The 22,956-nt window shown below is 37.8% G+C and overlaps 1 protein-coding gene across 1 annotated transcript in view; it reads left to right on the forward strand.

The window, feature by feature from the left end:
* Positions 1–603: 603 nt before the first annotated feature.
* LOC118685576 (trypsin I-P1-like) overlaps positions 604–22,956 on the forward strand; it is a 55,388-nt gene continuing 33,035 nt past the window's right edge. Inside the window, exon 1 of the mRNA XM_036381261.2 lies at positions 604–883. The gene's annotated coding sequence lies outside the window, so the exon portion shown is untranslated. The remainder of the gene's footprint in view (positions 884–22,956) is intronic.

Genomic DNA, 22,956 nt, shown 5'->3' on the forward strand with positions numbered 1-22,956 from the left:
CCCCAGTTTGGTATTTTCCTTCCTCTTCCAATAAGGAAAATTGCCAAATCCTGCTGCCTCCCACTAAAACATGAAAAATATGAAAGTGAGATCAGTGCTGTGTATTTCATGAGCTGAGAACAATGTAGCTATTTTTCCAGAATTGTCTGTAACTTAGCAAAAGTGAGGTCATACCTCTTCAGAATGTTGCTTGATGATGTTCCCCAATAAATTAAATATCATCAGGCTTTGGCCAGGTTACAGCATGGAGTCAGCACTCTGAGGTGCCTAAGATGATGGTTTTTCTGGCTGCAAACAGAGCTCAGCCTCCTGGGTTATTGATCTGGTAGTAGACCTTGGCACCTGCTGTGGCTGTGGACTTTGGCAGAATGGGGAGACTCTGCTAATTCATCTGTGATCGCTGCCAGGGAGAAGATCAACTTATTTATACTGAAATCTCCATAATACAGGTATAATTGTGTGACCTAGGTTTTAATGGTCTCCCTTTCCTCTCTTTCTTCAAACTACATAAAATAGAAAGGGGTGTAATAAAGGAGCCAATATTGAGAATTACATGGACTTTATATGCAGTATGTTTGTGTTTTCTTTCAGGAGGAAAAAAATACTTAAGTAGTATATAATGGTTTTGCTTGTAGTGTTCAGAAACCTCCTTGATACAATAAAAAGCCTCTGGAAATACAGATGTTTTGGGCATAATTTATCAAGCTAGATAAATCAGTGTAGCAGAGTTCACAGTTTGGATGAAACTTGCTTCTGAGAACATTGCTAGTACTTTTAAAGGCAAGGTAAAGGAAAGAGTTCCTTAAGGAGAACTTACACCAGTTATTTTTGTTACAGATGTGGCCTGGAGAAGCCCATCAATCTTCAAATCCCATTGTTCCAGGTATTGCCCTTCAGATCCTGCTTTGGTAGTTTGCCACAAAATAGATGACAGCAAAGCATTATTTCCCCGATTCTTGCTTTAGAGTTTTGCCACAGAGCTCAATCGAATTACATGAAACATAAAACAAATTCCAGGAGGGCTGGGCCAGAGCCAGTTTTCAGGTCTATTTCAGTAGCTGACAGGATCTTTCTGTCCATAAACCTAAGAAATGGTATTCTGGGAAAAAATTGAAATGAAATTCAAGCTGCTCGATCAAAACAGTACATAATTAAAAAAGGAGGATTTAGAAAAAAGAAATTACACAGAATTAGAACTCTTCTTGTGACTAAGTTAATTTGTGTGATCCATTCCTTTTCATTGGGAACACTACCTTCTTCAGTGTGGAAACAACAATAATAGAATAGATGGGTTTAACAAGAAGGGTACACCACGGCAACTCCAAATGAAAATATGCTAATCTTTACTGCAGTATTGGAGCCTGGAAGAGATTTGGAAAAATATGTAATTTCTCAATGACAGAAAAAATATAAGAAAGTGTCACATTCTCTCCCTTGCACCCAATATGTTCTGGAAATACATAAAAATTATGACTTATAGGTAGTAAATCCATGTGTGTAGAGCTTATAGAGAATTACCAGCTTGGTGAGGAGTAAAAGGGAAATTACAGCAATCTAAACTTCAGAAGATTTAAATTATAAGCAAATGTAAGTCACGTTTTTAAAATGGTATATGAAAGGTCACGTTCATTTTGTAGGAGTATGAGCTTAGTATGAATTTGAGCTGTTCTGTCTTTTGATGCCAAGATAAATAAAAAACTGAACGCCAACAACCTTAAGCCACAGTGGATCCCATAATGGTTTCTGGAAATTATGGTCAAATAGGAGTATAAACCTTGAATGACATTTTTTATGAGAAAGCATATTGAAATTTCTAATGCCTGTTAGAAATACACACATGGCTAGAAGCATTAGATTTTCTTTTCCCCATTGTCTCTATCCCAAAAACTAGATTATTTTATCTCAAGATTTGTGATCTGTTATATTAATATTTAAGTTAATCTATAATACTACCCTGCATTTTTAGGGTGTGGATGATCAGCTAGCAGTACATGCTTTGTCTTGCACATGTTTAGAGATAATCTAAAATCTCCCAAAGTGCAAAGTATTACTTAAAGCACTTCTTATATGTGACACAAGAATGGGAGAGACCACCTGGATTGTTATTTCAGGCTGTGGATGTGGACATTGTCTAAATAGGTATTATGATAATATTTTTAATATTATTGTATCATATTACAGTGATATTTGGAATATCATTAGAAACACATATAGACTTCATATTAAAATTATACAAATAATTTCATGCACTGCAAACCAAAATGTTTCATTATCCAGTACAATCTTAAAATTTACAGTAACAAAGGACAAAAAGCTCTCAAACTGTGGTTTGCAGGAGGAAGATAACTAAAAAGATTGAAGATATGGTCAAGTCCAGAACATTGTCAAATACAGTAGCCTAATCATGGTTACTCCATAGGGATGAGTGTATTTCATATATTTTTATATTAGATATTTTAAAAATTATTTTCTCTCTGAGTGATTATTTTGCCTCTGCTATATTTAAGAGCTCTTTTATCTTCAGTACAAATATAGTAGTGAATGACCCAAAACCACTCACATCTGAGAATGCCCCAAAAGAAAAGCAATCAGAATTCCCCTTGTGGAAAGAATTATGGATTTTTAGTTTTAATTGTGTTGTAAGTTTGAACTTTGCATTTGGTCTATAATTTGGGATTACTGCAGAGGCCTTTGAAAACTATAACATATAATTGTATACTAATCAGGATATTCCAACATGGCTTGTACTGTGCTCTCAATCCTACTCCTGACCTCTGAGCCATCAGGTCCATATGTACTCATAGAAATTTAAAATACAATTATTAAAGACTTAGAGTTCTGTATATGAAGCGACTGTGATTATGATCAGTATAAGAGAAGCACTGACTGTAGCCAAGAAGTGAATTGCTGATGGATGAATTTAGAAAAAAAAATCTGTTTTTCTCATTTAAAACTGGAACTTCTCACCCTGATCGCTCAGTTTTCTAAACATTGCCATGCCAGCAATTCCTTAACTGATATATAACATCCAGATATACATATTTGTGACCAGTTGCAGTCACAATGTAGCTGTGTATCCTGGCTGTGCCAGTGTGCATACTCAGCACAATCACAAATTCCCTGGGGAGCTGAGGAACTCTGCAGGCTGATCCTGCTGTCTGAGACCACTCATTTGAGATAATGGACTGACATGACATGAGGGGGGAAACCAAACTCTAGTTGCTTTCATAACAAAGTGAGAAACCACTGCAGAAGCTCTCCAATAGAGAATTTCAGCTGGTCCTGGAGGTTTCCTCAGGCAGCTCCTGATGTTTATAAGCTAAATGATGGTATGATTATCTCAGAGACGCTCCCAGGTAATTGATGCTGCAGGATTGGTGTAACTGTACAGAGATACTTGTAACCAGTCTTTAGAACTGCTCCTGTAGTTACAGAAATGGTCAAACATAACACTTGAAACATCTAGACCAGGTTTGCACATAAGACTGCCAGCTGTATTATAAGGATTCAGCAGAGAAGCAATTCAGCGAGTCTCACTAGACTCAGCTGAAGATGCTTTTCAAAGACACTTGCAACAGAGACTTACAGGGTCATTGTTTAGATACCAGTTCACCAACCTGTTTGAGAGATTTGATTTCCTATGTCAATATGATCTTATGCAAAAAATTATTTTTTTTTAAACAAACAATATATCTTATGATTGTATGTGCACTCATTCTCAGGTACATCACATCCAATGGAACCTTTAGGCGGAGGAATTGGCAGAGGAGGGACTGTGGGGTGCTGAAACCCCATGAGAAACTGGGACTTGTCTCAAAAGCAAACCTCCTTATGGAGAGATAAATCCCTACTGAGCTGACATGCCCAGAATAATTAGATTGGTGCTGGAGGCCCAGAATTTGACCTTTGATATGCTGCTGTGGTGTTGTGAGGGAAATAACTTTTATTAGTTAAGTTGTAGTTAGATGTAAGTGGATGTAAGTTAGATTAAGTTAGATGTAACTTAACTATTCATATTTGCCTGGCAACCTGCTACATTGATCAGCATATAACACCTCAGAACAGCGCATCAATAATAGCATTAAAAGTCCAGAATTTGCTCATCCCCCTCTGTCTGAAGGGGGAGAACTTTACCTTCCGGAATGCCTGGATCCACTCCAGGGATACCTGGGACCAAGCTCATGCAGCCAGAACCTATTCTTAACAGCCTACTCTTCCAGAGCACTGACAGTCAGCTGCTGTCCTTGTCAACAAGGAGAGGGGAAATAGAAATAACCATGGCTCTGTAATGTTGTAGTGTTTTATGCATCAATAACCACTCTTTCACAAAGGCAGTAAGTTCCCAAACTCCTTCATGTGGATATAATTATTCCTTAATAATTAAAACATGCTTTATTCTGTCCTGATCTAAACATGCTCTGTACTCTGGAGAAAGTGACAGCTTGGGCTTTTCTGTTTTGGTTTTGCAAAATTTGAAGACTTTCTGGAGCAGCTCTTTACTGACTATTTAGGGAAGATCTGTTTTCTGGAAAGGTAAGAAATTGCTTCCATTGAGACTCCTATTTCAGCATCACAAGGATCAATTTGACAGTGACACAAGAAGTTATTAAAGGAATACAGTTTTAATCTCAGATCACAGAACTAGAAATTTGCCGAAGCTGGTAGTTATAGAAGTAATTGTTCTCTAATGAGCATTTATGTGTACCAGTGTATGAAATTACTTGGTGAGTTTGAGATGCAGCTCAAGATGGCAATTTTCTCAACAGCAAGATCTGTAGCCAATTGTTGCTTTTTTTTTGGTTTTTTTTTTTTTTTGGTTTTTTTTTTTGGTTTGTTTTTGTTTGCAAACCCACTTTTCTGTGTGGATGCAAGTCGATCCAGACCAAGACACTGATTAAAATTATGAACCAAATTTTTATTCCATTTCATTCAGTGAACTAATTCATTGTATAGCTGAAAAAAAGAGCTGAACTAGCACAATACTGAGGCTATTGGAGGGCAAGTACAAAGAGAAATGGACAGAAATTTTGCCTTTAGCACTAAAAAAAAATATTATTAAAGACAGCTTCAGTCCTGTGCTTATGGTGGAGGTAGTGATTCATAAATACCTGTATTAGCAATTTTGGTATCACAGACAAATATAGGCCTCTCCAATCTGTGGTCTGACTCCAGTTGCTGTTCTCAGGGTTTCATACCAGTGGGGCTAATGGCCTGTCCCAGGAGAGGACATCCATTTCAGACTAGTCATTTGTAGAGAAGGGCCTTTGCAGAATTGCTGGCTCTCCCTGCCAGAGAGGCCAGAGGCTGTAGTGAAAACCCTTTATACTTGATGAAGGGTTTGGTGACCCTATCTCTAATGTCACTGCTGGTCTACACTTTCACAAGCAATACCTTCTTTACTTACAACTACTCTTCTATTAATAATTGTAATCACTTATTGAACTGCAATGTGAAATATTTTGAAGGGGTAATCAAGAGATGTCATGACCTCCTGATCAAGAGACCATGTAGTGTTTCCAGCTGAAAGGACACTGAGCTTGCATGCTGGGCATGGAGGCAGTGCAGCCTCAAGGAGCATGGAGCACAATGCTGGCCTGTTAGGTGTAGGAGTTGAGGGGGTCTGGGACACTCTACCATGCCCTGAAGACACGGCAGTCTCAGAGGGAACTAGCCCACCTGCCAGGCCAAGGACACTGGGCAGCTTCCCCTAAAAGGAATTGATCCAGGGACAGAGCAGCCTTGAGGGAGGCAGGACTCCTTGCTACAGCCTGGAGGTAGGGCAGCCTGGAGAGCCTTGAAGGACAACAGGGCTCTCTAATGGAACTCAAGGCAGGGCATCCTGAATGGGAGCAGGACACCTCTCCAGCCCACCAGACTCCAGAAGCAGGACAGCTAGGAGGGGAATGGGACCACAGTGGGACTGGAGCACCATCCTGGCCCAAAAGGTCCCTCAGCCTTGAGGGGAGAGGGGCGCCACAACAAACCACTGGGTCTCAGAAGCAAGGTCCCCTGAGGGCAGCAGAGCACCCCTCAAGTTTCCATGCCAAGTTTCCCTGGCCAGGAGGCACTCTGAGGGGAGCAGGGCATCCCACTGCCCTTCCTGGTCCCACGGGTGGGAGCTGATCTTAAAGCTGGAGCTGAGTTTGTTCATACTTACATGAAGGGCAGTTTAGGAGGATGACAGAGCAAAACTCTTCTCACTTAGGGTAGATGATACAACAAGGGCCAGGGGCTGCAAATGGCTTGAGAATCGCCAAGAACTTGGGGAAAGTTGTTTTTATCTTAGAGGAAATGAAAGCATTCATTGCGTAGGGCAGCGCTAGAAGATGTCTCTCAGAGAGCCTGGGTAATCTCCATGTCTGGGCACTTTCAAGATTCATCTCATAGAGTGTTGGCAACAGTCCCACTTCAGTAATGAAATTTGGATGGAGACCTCTGAGGTTCATTCCATTCACTGCTTCTCTGGTTCTATAATTCTTGAATCATTAGCTGCTGTCTAAGTGCTTCATTTTTTCACTGATTCTTCTTGTTATATAACATTTATTATTAGTTGCTTTGAGCTTAACATTTCCTTACTTTGCATCACAAATTCTTGACAGAAGAATACTAGTCCACTGAGCTTAGCGTGGCATGAAAAATCATATTTGGTAGGCAGTGGTATAGACAAATTTTATTTATGAAACAGAAATAAACAGAAAAACAAGGGGAAAAACTTAAGTTTTGAAGCATGCATGTGAAGGAATTTCTAAATACTTTTAAGTATTAGGAAGATCTGGGCTACAAAATAACCACTATTTATACATTTTAACATCAGGGTCTGGTGATATTTAATTTATGTGCCTAAGCTTTCTTCCTGGACTGAGTGCTCTGAAGCAAGGCTTAAAAAAACCCCCAACAGTTTAAGGGTTATGGACTTTATCTTGTATTACCTTATTATGAATTTAACAAGTTTGTAATTGAGACACTATTGGGCATCAGATCCACTGACCATGAGACCAATTTAATAAATCACCTTCATCCTTTTGTCCACACACACTAAATTGAGGAACGTGGATTAAAATAAAAGCATGGACACGGTAATGAGGCATCTCTTTCAAATTATTCTGCTCATCTAACAAATTGTTATGGAATACCATGGAGACTAGCTTTTAAAATACGGCTAATAAAGCAACACATTCCAATATGATTTTAAATTGTGTTTTATCTACTTTGGTTTCTTGACACAAAATGTTTTAAAATTTGGCTTTTTGTTGTAGAAGGTTTCAGTATCAAAGGTTTCTAAGTGAAAAAAGTAATCAGATCCTATGACAGAATAAAAAATCTGCCAATCTCACTACTTTAAATTTAGGAGTTTTCTCTGCCAGGTTGCAGTTTATATTCCATATTGCATCTTAAAACTCATGATTTGCATTTTCTTAGCTAGACACACTCTGCTGCTAATGTATGTTAAGTAATGTCAGTGTATATTTACCCCAAGAAATAATACCAGACCACTAAAACTGAATTCCCAGAAGTGATGACAAGTCAGTTTGCACCTTAACAAGAGAACATCACATTCCCAAAAGCAATGAAAAATTAACTCTGCTCATCGTGCCATATGCATTGCAAAGTAGAGCTGTGTCATGGCAAATCTTATTATATACATTATCACATTATTTAATGGTATTACTATGATATTTTTCTTGATTCAGTCCAAGCCAGTAGGATATGGTTTTATTACTAAATATTGATGCAGGCCCATTTTCACTTCCTTCAGTCCTGCCTCTTCAGTTTGAGACCTGCTAGGTATTTTCTGCTTGGTGTCAGCCTCTGCTCCTTCCCTTTCTCCAAGCTGCCCTTGTTCCTTGCAAAATCTCCAGCACCTGCAACAGTTTCTGCTCCAAAGGTAAATGAAAGTGGGCAGCCTGACCTTGAACAGAAATTGAAGATTAATAACTTCAAAGAAAATAAATGTCAATTTACAGTCAATTTTATATAAAAAAGAGACAAATGCAGCAATCATAGTTAAACACGAAGGGCCTGATTCCCAGATCCAAATTACAGGTCAGACAGGACCAGAATTTTTCAAAGACAGCAAGCACTCCTGAGGAAATGCTATAATTTCAGCTAATAAGAGGTAGGGCTACAAAAGCTTTCCACTGGAGGATGGTGGGAATGATTACTCTGTTTCAGGCTTAGCCATTTTAATGCAGTATTTTAAACACAGACCACTGGTTAAGTAAGGCCTTTTGCGTCATAGGGAAGGTGAGGGAATCACTCGTTATCTTAAAAATTGCAAATTAGTATTTCTTTCTTATTTTTACTTTTTTATATTTTTGACTTATACACAGCTTATAAATCCCAAGAAATCTGTTTTATCTATTTATAAAGTGTGATATTTAAATCTATGCTAGAGAATGGAGACTAATTGATGATGTCAGACATAGTAGATCTCTGTTCTGCTGATATGAAAGGGTTCAGTTCTGGGAAGGCTTTTTTTTCCTAGGAAACTTCAATGGGAATATGTGTTTAAAGGAAAAAAAGGGTCTAAAAATAAAATTAAGACTTGTTTACTCTTGGAAAAAATGTAGATACTTCTGTCCCTTCTCCTTGGTGTCTCAGTCAAGCAAGGCATTTTTATTCCTTCTTCACATATTCTTTCCCCATATATTAATCCCTCCAAACAGACCCATCAGATTTTTTTTCCTTTCTTTTCCTTCATCTTTTATGGGATTATCCATCTTTAAGGACATGCCCAGAGGACAATTTTGTCAGCAGCAGGGGAAGAGAGACTACTGCTGTGTGTTATCAAAGTTCAATACCACAGGCCTTTTTCACTGGCATATTCCTTTAAAAAAATCTCTTCTTCTCTAATTCTTCACTGTAATATTCTCAAATTTAACAATGTTAAACACTTTTTTTTCCTGAATATTTCCTACCAATCATGCATTTGCCTTTTATTTTCCAGAATACTGAGGTTTTATAAAACATATTCCTTATTATAGTTCTAACAACTGTAATTCCCTTTAAGTCTTCTGGTTTTATCAGTATCTTGCAGCACCTCATAAAGCAGATCTACTTTTGAATTTGACCAAATCCATTAACCTTTTCATACAAACATTATCAAGGATAATGAAGAATTTAATCACAGTAATGAAAACAAAGTCACTCTGAGACTCCCTTAGTGGTCCTTACCATCTTTCCTTTCAGAGTCTCTTAAGTTTCCTTCCCACACTACTACAACACTTCCTTTCTGTATTTTAATCTCCATTTGAATGGAGATTTGCTTCTTAAATAAGAACAGTGCAGAAGGGTCTACCTCAAAAGGACAACACAGACATGGCAGAGAAATATTCTAGAGTCTTAAGGGTTTTACGCACTACTGCTAATGATAAAGTTTTGGCAACCAGTGCTCGTCCAGTGAGCTGGGAAGATATAAACTGAATTTCTCTCAAAGTCTATGCTTTCATGGGAGTGAGGTGACATATCAGTAGCTGATCTTCCCAGGTCTTTGAAATTTGTAATTTGCACTCCTGATTTTATGATTTCAGCAGAGGAAGTCCAGCCAATATTTCCAGTCTCTGTTAGGTGCTGAGGAGAGCTTTTCTTCCCATGGTTTGATTACCTGTGTTGCAGTGTACTTGAAAGGCTCTCACTGCTATCTCACTTTAAACACAGCAAATGCTCTAGGATGGGACAATTTCCCATCTGCTCCCTTTTTTCATGTCAGAAATCATTGCTTACTGCAGGTGAGTGAGGAAACATGAATTTTAAAGAAATTAATATCCAGTTCTGCTCTAGAAATGGCTATGGGAAAATTGCTTTTTCACAACATATTCTTTCTGATGATGTCACAGAAAAGAATGAGACTGTGATACTTTTGGCACAGATGTAAAATATAAAGCATGAAGAAGACTATCAGAGTCTCAGTTCTTAAGACCCTTCAAGCCCTGTGTCAGAATCATTAGTGCCTTGGTCTATTTTAAACCCAAATAAACCCCAAATAATTTAAACATTATTGTAAATTTGCAAATTTTGCTACAAGATGAAATTTGAATTCTTGGTTCTGAAAGAAAAAGCAGGCTTACCTGAAAAAGCTGAGTTGGTTATTAAACTAAGCCAATATGCTAAATAATATCTGAGAAGAGCATTTTTGTTTCTCAATAGCATCATGGTACTGTGGTCTGTGTGAGGATTGTGATACACAAACATGATTTGTGTATCACTGTCAGTGGGATGACTTCTGCAGATGATGGTTGAATACAAACTTGCTTTTGAAGATGCAACTTACTATGCTTTTTGAGAGTATGAGTTTCCATCAGATTGTTCCATAAAAGAAAGCACATGACTCCAAATGATCAGCAATTTCTTAACCCAGCAAATAAGCAAATCAAATTAGACACACACCCACTTTGACATACTTAAGTGAATCTCAGAAAATTTTCGAAGCACTCTGCTTGTTCCTAATGCAAGTGTATACATCTTTGCTTTCAAAAGCACTGTGATTTCTGTTTAAAGAACAGAAGTGCAATCTGCAGTATTAAACATCCAGCAAATAAATAAACAATAAAATTAACCTATGTGCCATAAAAATCATCAGCTTAAGAAAAGGAGGAACTGGACAACCATAATAGAATACTTTCCTTTTTCAAGTTACTGCAAATGCAAAGTGACACCTAGTTACAAGTAGTAACCTGGGTCTACAAAAGCAAGTTCTGGTGTTCCCTTTCTGAGGGAGCTTGCAGAGTTGCCCAGCTGCCTTTTGTCCTTGCTGCTAGAAACTTTCCAATCAACCACAGAAGAGAGAGAAAACAACCTCTGCTTTTCAAACTCTCCAGTTCATGGCATGATATTTTAGACCAAAACACTTTTCCTGGCAGAATGTGCTACGTGATGAGATTTTCCACTGCAGTGGTACATGTGAAGGCTCGTGTTCCCTGTCATCTCCCTTACTCCCAGAACAGACACAAGCAGCACAAGAGGGAGAGACGCAGGCAGAAATCTCTTGAACTGCAAAACAATAGTCAGCAGATTGTTCTGTTGTAGACCTTAGACTTCCCAAAGACTCGTTTCTGGAGTTTTTCAGCTCATATAATGCCAAGTTCAGTGCATATTCAAAACCAGCAGCCTTTTACAAATGCATGTATTCCTTTGTTTTAAAGAGTCTTCTTCCAGGATATACTATCAGACATAAATCTAAGCAGTTCTTTACCTGGAGTGTTATTAGGAGCTGTTTGTGACTCCAAACATGCAAGCATTAACTAATGCGAATCAGAGAAATCTATTTCCTTTGCAAAAACAAATTAATCAATTAAAAATCACCTTTCTTGGGAAAATATGTTGGGAAGGGCTGTCTTTTTCATCAAAGGAAATTTTGCTTTTGACTATGTGTGCATGCCTAAATATGTAACTCTTTCAATTGTTGAAGAAAAACAATTTCACAAAAGTGAAAGTCGGAAACTAAATATTAAGATTCTGTCAGGGAAAAAAAAAGTTGAGATTATATAATCCAAATAATGTTTTGCTTTCAATGTCATTAGAAAGTGCATTTTCTTTTCAGGTGCAACCAGGCAAATGAAGCATTGATCCTAAAAATTCACCCATGGCAGTGGGGTTGGAATTAGATGGTCTTTGAAGTCCCTTCTAACACAAACCATTCTATGACCCTGTGATATGTTTTCCAGATTTACTCTTTGAATATGTTCCTAAAAATAAAGTCTGAAATTAAATCTTTGTTCTTGAGTGCTATGTTCTGCTTACCAACATTTTAAAATGAGATGAATTTTCTCATCACCTCATAAAAATCCATCAAAGCCAGTGATGATCAGACTTTGTGTAGAATGCTTAAATGACAATGTACTATTCATGTGTCTCACTGTTTTCTGCTCAGGTTTCTCCTTTTCCCATCAATCCACCAGTTGCCTTTGGCAACTAATTCTGTATCTTATGGATACAGAAGGAGCACTCACTTCATTTAGGTTGATTTATCTGTGGCTGCTTGATATTTGATTTATCCAAAATGGAAAAACTGACAGATGTTCCAAAGCAACAACAACAAAATGATCTCCAAGCCTAGTTTTTCTTTTGTTAGATCAGGCCAAAACAATTTATTTCTATTCTGTAACTGTAGATAATAGTTATCTTTCTAAGTAGAAGGATTCTTTTTCAGTGCAAGAAATTTGATAAGCTACTTTATTCTTGTATAGCCAACATCTTTACAGCAGCTTTATTAAAGAATAAAATCAATTAAAATCTTTTGAGTTTTGAGTTGCACTCCATTTCTTTACAAAAGCCTGCTTAACCTACACAATGAATGAGAAAGCTTTTCATCTACCAAATAGGAAAGTCACCATTTCTAAAGACAATAAAAATGACAAAAGTAAGAATCTGATTTGCATGCTTCATTAGTCATGTTTTAATGCACAATTGATTCAGCAAATTTACAAAGGCAATGTCTCATTTTGTCTAGTGAAAGGAGCATATTATACAAATCTAGAAAGAAATCATCTTTACAAAAGAAACTAGCTAAACATTACAGAATGAACAATAAGATCATATGAATCAAGCTTTCCTTCTTCCAGATACTTCAGACATACTCAAAATGAATTGTTTGATTTTCCTGGATTTATTCTACTCTGCAAAACAAGATGAAACAGTCTTCTTTACAGATCTCACTAAAGTGTTCTCAAATTTATTTATGTGAGCCTGTTTATGCTGCTGTTGCAATTCTTACATGAAGCAAATTTGACCATTTGTAGCTGTGGATCAGCAGCACTGTTAGATAGAAAAAAAACATGTTAAAATTGGTTGAACCTCTTTAAGCTTTCTTTTGGAAGATCAGAAAAGGCCAATAAAGTTCTATGTGCAGACTCCTGATAAATCTGTGCAACAGACACAGTGGAGTCAAGAGTTTGCACAGGATTAGGGACTAAATTTAAATTTAACTCTTGATTCTTATTAAAATTTTAAACAGTAATCACTCACAGGGTAAAGATGGATGAAGATCCCTTTGCATGTTCTCAGAAATTGCATATTGCTTTATTTACAAGAACATAAATATCTCAGTAGCAAACTTAGCACTCTCTACTCCCTCCTTAAGTCATGTGCTTAAGCACAGCAGGAATCCTTGTGCTGACAGGACTAGACCTTGAGTAGTCATCAAAAAAGCCTTGCACGGAACAGGCTTGGAGAATGAATGGAAACATCTTGGGAGAGCTCTGAGAGGATAGAAACAAAACACTTTTGCAGGAAGAGGGTAGAGAAGTCTGCCTAGTTGCTTCCTTGCTTACTATTGAGTGATTTCAGTCTCCAGAGCTGTCAGGCCAATACATGGCACAAATCCTAAATTCACTTAAAACAGCCAGCTGATTTTGATATAAGCATGTTTTCATTGACTTGCCAAGAGTGCTGAGGGTCTCTCTTAATTAAGAAGCACAGTTCATTTGTTTTATAAAGACTCCCATGGTTTTTTACACCTGCTTTGCAAAGTATCTCTCTCTAGGGAAAATCCCGCCAAAGCATTTTGTTAATTTTGAGTTCTACTTTAGCAGTTTCTGTATCACCTTGCAACATGCTGCAAAGTAACTTTTTAAAGACATATCGTCTTCTTTTCAACTCCACTCCATTCACTGCACTTAAAATAAACCTGTTGGGGTAATAATTGGCTATAGATTTTATCTTGGCATTCAGCATTCCTACTTAGTTTGCTCAACGTTTATTTTCTATTCTCACGCATCCTGTCTCTATTGTCATATATGCATGCTTGATATAAGCATGAGGACAGGAAAGAAAATGAGGCTAAGGACCTCAATTTTTTCTTTTTATAGTTCCTCCAGTTTTGGCAGGAATGTGAAAGCCATGAAGCAGTGAGCAGCTGTTTAACCAAGAACACTCTCTACTGTGAGAAACCTCCCATGTTACCTTCATTAATAGAACCTCTTCCACATATTTGAGGGCTTTGGGGTTTTCTTATTATTTCCTTTTGCATATTCAATTCTGATGTTCTTAGGAATTCTGAAGTCATTATCTTTTAAAACTTATTTTTGAGATGCACCAAAATTTCTCTCCCAAGGACCATAAAATTTTGGATTAAGAGTCAAGAATCTTAGCTTTAAGGACTCTCATAGTTATCAAGGAACAAGAAGTAGTAGAAAGATGATAACATTGATATCCAGAAATAAACCCATCTAGTCGAAGTGCTGTGCCAACGATCTTAGAAAATGCATACAATCTGTGTCCTTCATTAAGTACTTCTGTTTGGAAATTCTTAGGTATTTGGCCTTAGTACACTGACAAAATAACAAAAAAAAACCCTTCTGTAATCATGCATAATTAGTCATCTTAAAAAGTTACAGGATGGCATATACAACTTGTCTTTTGTCATATACCAGAATTTCCACACTTAGGTAAAAGGATAGACAAAATCCCACTGGTTATTTAGGCCTCAGTGCCTTTGAATGAGGCTTTGTGGGCTGCCTTGAAAGTTCTGAGAAGTGTCTGAACTTATGCAGTCTTTGCTATTTCAAAGAATATTTTTATGCAAGGTCTAGAGGCAAACATCTCCTGTTATTGACAGAATTTAGACTGGATTGATTTTGACCAAAGTCAGGTTTAACAAAAGAGAATAGAACAATTAAATACAAAAGGAAAGTACTTTTGCTTACCTCTTTGAACAGATAGTATAAGAGAGACATGAGAGGCAGAACTTTAACTGTTAGAGACTAAACATGTGCTAAGATTAAAAATAAGAGGCGCACAAAAGATCTGTGAAATATTTCTATGGTGTCTGACTAGCAGTAGTATTTATTATGGCTAAACCTTTATTATTTGCTCCCCAAAGTTTTTTTAGAAAAAACTGAAATTGAATGACTGATGTTATTTGTTGTGTACTGTGCTGATGGACAACACAAGCCTGAAGGCCACTCTGTATGTGTGGCACAGCACAAACATGGCCCTATTCAGGAACCTATTGTGTGCATCACTAACTCCTCAATGCATAGTAGTCTCACCGTCAGAATCACTGCAGTAGAAATACATATTTTTATGAGACATTTATAAAAAAGATGTATTAAGATATGCTTACCTGAGGTTATCTCCTTCTTAAATTTACATCTCTTCAGTTACAAATACATTTTAGATAGCTGAAATTACCATAATCACATTTTACTTGCATTTTCCTCCTAGTTTTGAATTTTATAATGCATCCATAAATATGTGTCATTTCATTCTTTAAGTTACCTCTGTTCCAATATCTGGCTACTCAACCGAAGTTAACCTCCAGTCATTTCACAAGTAGCTACACTTGGAAAGGACAAATTGCTTCCTTCTTGAAAGGCTAAAGTTTTATCAGAGAGAGATTGCCTGATTTGGATGTATACTGAGTTCCCTTTACAATGCTTTGACTGTGAAGGAATCATAAAAGCAAGTGCAGATACAAGAGACTTTCTTTTACACTGTAGAAAAAACATGAGAATCAAAAGATGGTTCTTACTCCCCACAGGCAGAATGAGTAACAAAAAATTTGAAAAGAGACAGGGAATAGAAAGAGGATAAAGCAAAAACTGCATTCATGAGCAAATGAAAAATAAGGAATTAATTCATTAATTGCAGTCAACAGGCAGACATTTTGACACTTCCAGGAAAGCAGGGTTTAATGACACAGAATGGTTACTTGGAAAGACAAAGACAGTAAATCTGAATCTCCACGCTCCCTCCTTTTCCCTAGATTTTTATGTTGAGCATGATGCCATATGTATGGAACATCCCTTTGGTCACTGGGGTCAGCTGTCATGGCTCTGTCCTCTCCCAACTTCTTCCACACCCTCAGGCTACTCGTTGGCAGGGCTGTGTGAGAAACAGAAAAGGCCTTGATGTTGTGTAAGTGCTGCTCAGCCATAACAGAAGTTTCATGTATTATTGACACTGTTTTGGTCACAAATCCAAAGCACAGCTCCACATAACCTCCTAGGAAAAAAATTAGCTGTGTCTCAGCCCAAACCAGCTCAGTGTGACAACAGGTACCTGGATGTACTTTCCATGGTCCTCACAGTGAATTGGATTGAGATGGTAAAGGCCAACTAGTTCCCAGTAAAGGCTCTATCAAGGCACTATCAGCCATGTGGTCTTGGAGCCTGTGTAATTTCTCCAGTCTGCTAGGGTGCCTTTGGAAGGCGGTTCTATCCACCATCATAATGCTCCAGATAATCCTTGTCCAGGATATCCACTCATGAAAGCAAAACTACTGCACAGAATTTTAAAAAAACCCATCTAAATAAGAAACAAATAATTGCATTTACAATTTTAATTTATGTGTGTTTCACAGTGATTCTAATACTCTTTGCCTACACACAGTGATTTTAAACTGTATAAATAATTTAATTTTTCCCTCCAGAGAATTGCAGATTCCTTTGAGTAGACAGCAGGATAGATCAAAGGTATTTGGAATGTTTCATCTGGTAAGGGCAGATCAAGAAAGGAATGGTATAAGCCATGTTCACATAAAAAACCCCCAAAAATCAACACACTAAAGATACTGGTTAGTTGGCATAACATCTGCTGGAGGAGGAGAAGAAGGAGGAGGAGGAGGAGGAAGAAGAAGAAGAAGCAGAAGAAGAAGAAGAAGAAGAAGAAGAAGAAGAAGAAGAAGAAGAAGAAGAAGAAGAAACAAAAGCAGCAGCAGAAGATGAAGCAGAAGCAAAAGAAGCAGAAGGAGAAAAAGGAGCAGAAATGCAGCAGAAGCAGCAGCAGAATAAGCAGGAGGAGAGGAAAAAGCAGAAGCAGAAGAAATAAAATAAGTAGAAGGAGAAGAGATGAAGAAGAACCAGATGCAGAAGCATAAGCAGTGCATGAAGCAGCAGCAAAAGATGAAGAAGCGGAAGCAGAAGTAAAAGTAAAGGAAAAGAGAAAAAGAAAAGAAAAAGAAAAAGAAAAGAAAAGAAAGAAAAAGAAAAAGAAAAATGAAAAAAGAATTTTTGGAAGTACTCCTGGAGATTGTTATGTACTGGTTTTCATTTTCCCTTTACCAGACTAACCATCTCCTTTGCAGATCATGTGCTCTAGGCCCTACACCATTTTAGCATCACTCTGCCAGACCCTTTCCAAGTTTTTCCACATCCTTCATTTATCATGAGTTTTTCAGCTCAAAACTGTCTGAAGTTTCCCCAAGACATTTCCCTAATTAGATATATTTTAAGTTGTTAGGAAAGCTAGGCAAGATCCTAGGGACCTAGCCTTCCAAGAGATGGATGTGGGTGCTGTAATTCATCCAAAGTAATATGATCAAAAGAAGTGGCTTAGCTCTTATAAGAGGGTTCTAGCTCAAGATTGCATTTTCATAGGCTGATAGTAGCTAAAAAATGCAAAGTGGTGCCTCGCAGGGCTGTCACAGTTTCCTATAGACAGATCTGCATGTTTTAACACACGTGAAAGAGACTTCACTTTCAAGATGGTTTTCTTGAACCAATATATGCTCCAGCACTTAAAAGAGTCTGTGATGGTAAAACAGATTTTTTTTGTCAAATGAGAGAATTCTCATTGGATTTTCTTGCCTTTGTAGCTTAACTAAACATCAAAATATGAGGTTTTGCATAATTTTCCCTTTCTTTTAAAAGCAGTATGCACAGGAAACATGGACCCCAATGTCTGGATTTTTATCAATGTTCTGAATTTTTGATGCTGCTGCATTTTGCAATCAAACTGGACCTCTCCCCAGTTTGTACTGTTCTTATGAAATGAAAGCACTTTTATCTACAAACCTCAGTCCCAAACTTAGTGCACTGAAATAATCCACACTGCAAAAGCGTTCCCCTTTGTCCTGTTTTGTCCTGACACAAAATAGTTTATTACAGCCGTGGAGTTGTCCCCTAATTAAGCAAAGAGGTGCCTGGAAGATAATGGTGAAATCCTTATCTTGGTTGATGCTTGATTTTGTGTTCAGAGCAATGATGGCACTGTTACAGATTAACACATGTGACACAACATGTGTTGTACAAAATAAGAGAAGGAGATGTGGACCTCGCAGGAGGATTGTTGTGTTCATATGCTAAAAGTGAGTTCTTCTGTTCCCCACCCTAGTTTGTCTATTTTGACTGTAAACTCATCAGAGCATGGGCTTTCTCTTCTTACCTGGGGACAATGTGCACTAATACAATTTGATCTTCCTCAATAAAAATTTAGAATAATAATAATAAGCATAAACAAGTACACTGATGTAAAGTGTAGCTCACTCAGGTAATAACACAGTGAGTGTTTTGTACAGCATGTGCTACTCCTTCACTGACTACTCTAAAGAGGTGCATGATAGACTCGGAGAGTCTAGCACAAAGACACATGTGCTGGCAAAGGAGAGAGATTCCTTCCATTCTTAGCAGTGTGAGGGAGAACCTGGAAAGTGACTAGAGTGCCTATGGTCCTTCCGATCCACACTGAGGAGTGTTAGAGGGAAACATCTCTGGAGAGGTAACAAAGTTTTGGTGTCAAGCTCTGCTTCATTTGTTACATTTGCTACTGATGTCAAAAAGGGAGTTTAGAACTTTTAAATAAAAAATCCTCCAGGACATGGCTCAAAAAATCAAACAAGAGCACTTCACAGGTTAAAGAAAAGGATGTTCCAGTAAAGACGAAAAAGCAGAAAGGGGAAAATGGGGAACACTTGGAGAACATCTAGCTAATCTTAACACCTTGAATTTTAATTGGTGTATGATTTATTGCATTCTATGTTATTTAATTCTCAGAACAAACCTGGGGCATTTTAAAAAATATCATTACTCCTCAGAAATACTCCATGGACACAGAAACCAACCAAACTATATTCATGAGTGATACCTAAAAATTTTGTGGACAGCAAATTGATTGTATGATTGAAATATAAGGGGAAAGGGATGAAAGAATGTAATGCTGAACAGCATTTTTCAACATATTATTTCTTACACAATTATGGGCTATAATTCTGCCAAGTTCATAAATATATGCATAGATTACAGGCCCAGTGTAGCTTTGACTAGAGTGGTATGTTAAGGTTTATCTGCAGGATTAGGTGCTGCAGTTTATTCCAGAAGTAAGGAATCTTATGCAATTGAAATTAAACCAAACTAAGAAAATAAACAAAATAAATATTTCTTAGTGAGTCTAAGATCAGAACCCAGACCACCACACAATCAGATAGACACTTCATGATAGACATGTCATGCTTCATTCTTGTATAGTTTTGTAGAATACATAAGGGGATTTTTTTGTAGACTGTATAAGAGAAAGGTGAAGCTTGGAGCAACGTTGACCTCACATGATACTGATCATGCTTGTCCTAAAGGTGTTAGCTGCCTCTTGACTCCTGTTTCAAATGAAAAACAAAATAAGATAAACCAAACAAGAAACCCAATACAGATGAGACCAACAAAACAAACACCTAGACACTCTCTTTGAAAACATTAATGTCACAATAACTTGAGGTTCAGAGATTCATTTTTCAATGCTGATACCACATGAACAGAGAAAAAAATGATGTCATGTAATCTGGTTAATATTTGTTAAAGCAATGAGACACATGACATTGTTTGAAAGAAGTATGAAAGATCTGACAACTGTGAGAAGGTGGGACTTTGAAAATATGCAAATTATCTGTCATGAAATATTAAATTTGGTTATCATCTTTTGAAAACTGCTGCATCAGTCAAGAAAATTCCAGAGAATGTGAATTTTTGATTCTACAAAAAGCTAATATTCTAATGTTCTGCTTTAATTAAAGCATTAAACTGGGCAGATATCCCCCACTCATACATCAGTATGTCAAGATGTTTAATGTAAGATTTCTTTTTGGCAGTTGTTTGTCACAAATTATAATGGTTAACAACTCTTGCACTTTACTGCAGCAAAATAGGGGCAGGCATACATGAGTGTCAGTATTTTTCCAGTTACAAAGACACTGTTCAGTGAGAGGAAATTCCATAGGACATAGTGGCAAATTTGCATTTAAATGAATGCCTTCTATTTCTGCATTCTAAATAAAATGAACCATCTGCAGCTAGACAATATATCTAAAGTTAGCATGATCCAAAGAGCTCCAAGGTACAGTATAACAGTTCTCTTAGATAAAAACAAGCAGCAGACTAGGTTTGGTCAATAGTTAATATCTTTGATAGAAATGCAAAATGTGTTTGTCTATTTCTCCTTTCGGAATGGAAGAAGAATTTGAGTCTTGAGGAACTGCTGGAAGAAAAGGCCATGATTTTTATGAATGTTCATTATTTGCAGATGTTCCACTAGCATTTTATAAGATTAAAATTTTATAAGTACTCATTGTTTGGGCTAAGGGAGAGTTAATTTTCTTCACAATAGGTTATGGTGCCATGCTTTGGATTTGTGACCAAAACACTGTCAATAATACACCAAAGTTTTCAATACTGCTGAGCAGAAATTACACAATATTGAAGCTTTTTTTGTTTCTCATACAGCCCTGCCCATGAGTAGGTTGAAAGTGTGGAAGAAGTTGGGATAGGACAGAGCCAGGACAGCTGACCCCAATGACCAAAGGGATGTCCATACCATATGGCATCATGCTGAGCAGTAAGAGCTGGGGAAAGGAGGAGATAGAGGAAAGATCAGAGTGTTGCCATTTGTCTTCCCATTAAGCGTGATGGAGCACTGCTTGCCTGGAGACAGGAAAATATTTGCCTGTTGATGGGAAGTAATGAATGAACTCCTTATTTTCGCTTTGCTTTACCTATTAAACCATCTTTATCTCAGCCCATGAGTTTTCACACTTCTACCCTTCCGTTCATCTCCCCCATCCCACTGCAGGGGAGTGAGCGTGTGGCTGGGTGGTGCTTAGCTGCCTACCCGGGTTACACCACAACAGTACATTTTTAGTTATCTCTTCCCCCTCAACACCAATATTTCTTTCATAACTGTTCCCAATCCTGCATTATGTTCTTGCACCAAATATTCTTGGTATGCCACATATGCTTGGATAAGGACACTCATAAATACTAATTAATTAATCAGTTGGATGTGCTATTGAAATTTTATCATGAAAACAAGAATCCTTCCAAACCCTCCTTCCAAGTTTATTGTATTAAAAACTGTGGTTTCACAACTCCTTCTACAACTCTGTCTTCTAAGACAAGTGGGTCTAGCAGGTTAACTCCTTCTCATAAAGGAATATTCAGCCTGTGGTCCTCAACTTCCCATTGTTTTTATTGCATGCCCCTAGATACTGTATATGTGCTATTTTGGGGTGACTAAATAATTCCTGAGAAATGTACACCACCATATTCCACAGACACACTGTTGTCTCCAAGATGATCTTATAGATGACTCCTGATTTTATGACCCTTTGAGAGGGCAAAAGTACAAATTTCACTTGAAATACTGTATGATCCTACATCTCCTATCGTACCGATTACAAACCCTTACATCACATATTTTTACACCTCCTAAACAGAAATCCAAACCCATGTTCCTGTCACTGCCACTCAACTTACCCAAAAGAAGAATTAACCTTATTCACCCTCACCTCACACTGCTGTTTCCTCAGTTCTCTATCCCGTGCTTCCCTGCTTCCATGTCTAGGATACTGCTGTGTTTTAATTCCAGCCACTCAGTAAGTATCACACAGCCACCTGCTCCCCCCTCTCCCCTCAGCAGCATGGGATTGGAAAGTAGAAAAAGGTAAAATTCACAGGTTAAGAATGCTTTAATTATTGAAATAATGTAAAAGATGATGATGATGAAGATAGTGAAAAACAATTTAAAAAGGGAAAAAGGCAAACAAGTGATGCACAATACAGTCACTCATCACTCACTGACCAATGCCCAGCCCATCCCTGAGCAGCAATTGGTGGCTCACAGCCAACTCCCCTCCATTTAAATAGTGAGAATAACATTGCATCGTATGGAATGTGTCTTTGGCCACTTCAGGTCAGCTGTGCTGGCCATGCTCCCTCCCAGCTTCTTCTGCACCTAGTTTCTGGCAGAGCAAGAGAAATTGAAAAGGTCTTGATTTAGAGTAAGCACTACTTAGGAACAACTGAAACATCAGTGTGTTATCAACATTATTTCACACTAAATCCAAGACACAGCACTGTGCCAGCTACTAAGAAGAAAATTAGTTCTATCCCAGCTAAAACTTGTACTACATCACTTGTTCCATATAATGTATGTCATGCCACCCTTCCAATACCCTATCTATCATCTTTCCTGTTTTTGGATATACGCACACAGATATATTCTCTTAGTGTATGGACCATTTATTGAGTTCATTTAGTCCATGAAATTGGGCTCTATCTGTCATAACAGTCTTTCACGGCAGCAAAGATGGTGTGTGAATTGTTGCATGTTGAAGTCAGTTCTGATTCCATCACTGCTGCGCTTGTCCAGTTTCATCAAAATTCAGTTTTCATTAATGTGACAATCAAAACGAAGTGGGGCTCAAATCTCAGTGTGATGAGCATACAGCCACTGCACAAGTGATAATATACAGTGTTATCTAGTAATTAACATCACGCAATTAAATTGATTGGCTATTCTTACCCAAAATCAAATCCCCCTGAGGCACACACCAGACCTCCCCATCCTCCCACTTTACCCACCAAGGGCACTCAGCCTCCTGAGTAAAAGCAATCCTGTGGATGGATCAGCCTTTGCCTGAGGCAGGAATAACCTAGACTGTTTTCCCTGGAGTATTTTTTATGTCCACTACAGCAACTTTATCCCATTCTACAGTCATAAAAATTTGGGGAGGGCCAGATCAGTGGGCAGATTGCCTAGTGTTGACTAACCAGGTCACCTTTGTAACCCAAAGTTTGAGGGTCCCCCTCATCCATTGCTTTCAGTATAGTCTTTAACAGTCCATTGCATTGTTGAATTTTTCCAGAGGCTGGTGCATGAGAGGGGATGTAATACACCACTCAGTACCCTTTTCTTTAAAAATCCCACATGCTACAGTAAACAGCTGGGAGGGAGGGAGGGAGGGAAGGAAGGAAG

The sequence above is a fragment of the Molothrus ater genome, chromosome 2, assembly GCF_012460135.2.
Source record: "Molothrus ater isolate BHLD 08-10-18 breed brown headed cowbird chromosome 2, BPBGC_Mater_1.1, whole genome shotgun sequence".
NCBI lineage: Eukaryota > Metazoa > Chordata > Aves > Passeriformes > Icteridae > Molothrus > Molothrus ater.